Raw genomic sequence first — 673 nt, 5'->3', positions numbered from 1 at the left:
ATGAATCTGACACGACACCCTCACAAGTTGGAGGTAGAGTACAGGCAATCTCTTTCGTCCCAAGTGAAGACATAACACTAGTAGCTTTTCGCATGGTTTGTTTAGTTGGCAAGTCTTATGTCGCATATATTTTGTGCAATTCAACTAATGGTTTATGTTAGTTGGGTAGAAAAATTTCAGATCTATTAGTTATTAATACCAAGAAACAATAACGTGGACGTGCCGGAGTGGTTATCGGGCATGACTAGAAATCATGTGGGCTTTGCCCGCGCAGGTTCGAATCCTGCCGTCCACGAGCCATCAATGTCTATTTTTACATTTGTTAATTTAATTTTCTTATGTTTAAAAACAAGCAAAATGCCCATTAAAGGCGTGTTAATTTTGGCCATATTTTTTATATGCAAAATGCTTTTTTTAATATAAGCCAAATAATTGAGCATCCTTATTTTGAGTTTATTTAAAACTTTTATATTTAAGGAAATGATACAATTGTAAAGAGGTATGAAATTTCCAATTTTTGAGTTATTTTAAGTTTAATGTTTAATTTTGATTTGTTCAAAATTGAACTGATTAAAATGAGGTATGTTCTAGCATAATTTAGATCAATTCTACCAAAAATTCGATCCATTTGATTTTATCATATTTTAATTTTTATTTATTCCATTAACTAACT

At 31.2% G+C, this 673-nt stretch overlaps 1 non-coding gene across 1 annotated transcript; it reads left to right on the top strand.

The window, feature by feature from the left end:
- Positions 1-213: 213 nt before the first annotated feature.
- On the top strand, positions 214-295 carry TRNAS-AGA. Its single transcript has one exon. It is a non-coding gene; the product is annotated as a tRNA-Ser (tRNA).
- The last annotated feature ends 378 nt before the right edge of the window (positions 296-673 follow it).

Source organism: Phalaenopsis equestris, unplaced genomic scaffold, assembly GCF_001263595.1.
Source record: "Phalaenopsis equestris unplaced genomic scaffold, ASM126359v1 Scaffold000540, whole genome shotgun sequence".
Taxonomy (NCBI): Eukaryota; Viridiplantae; Streptophyta; class Magnoliopsida; order Asparagales; family Orchidaceae; genus Phalaenopsis; species Phalaenopsis equestris.
Note: the sequence above shows the minus strand (reverse complement) of the source record. Positions and strands in the feature narration are given on the sequence as shown.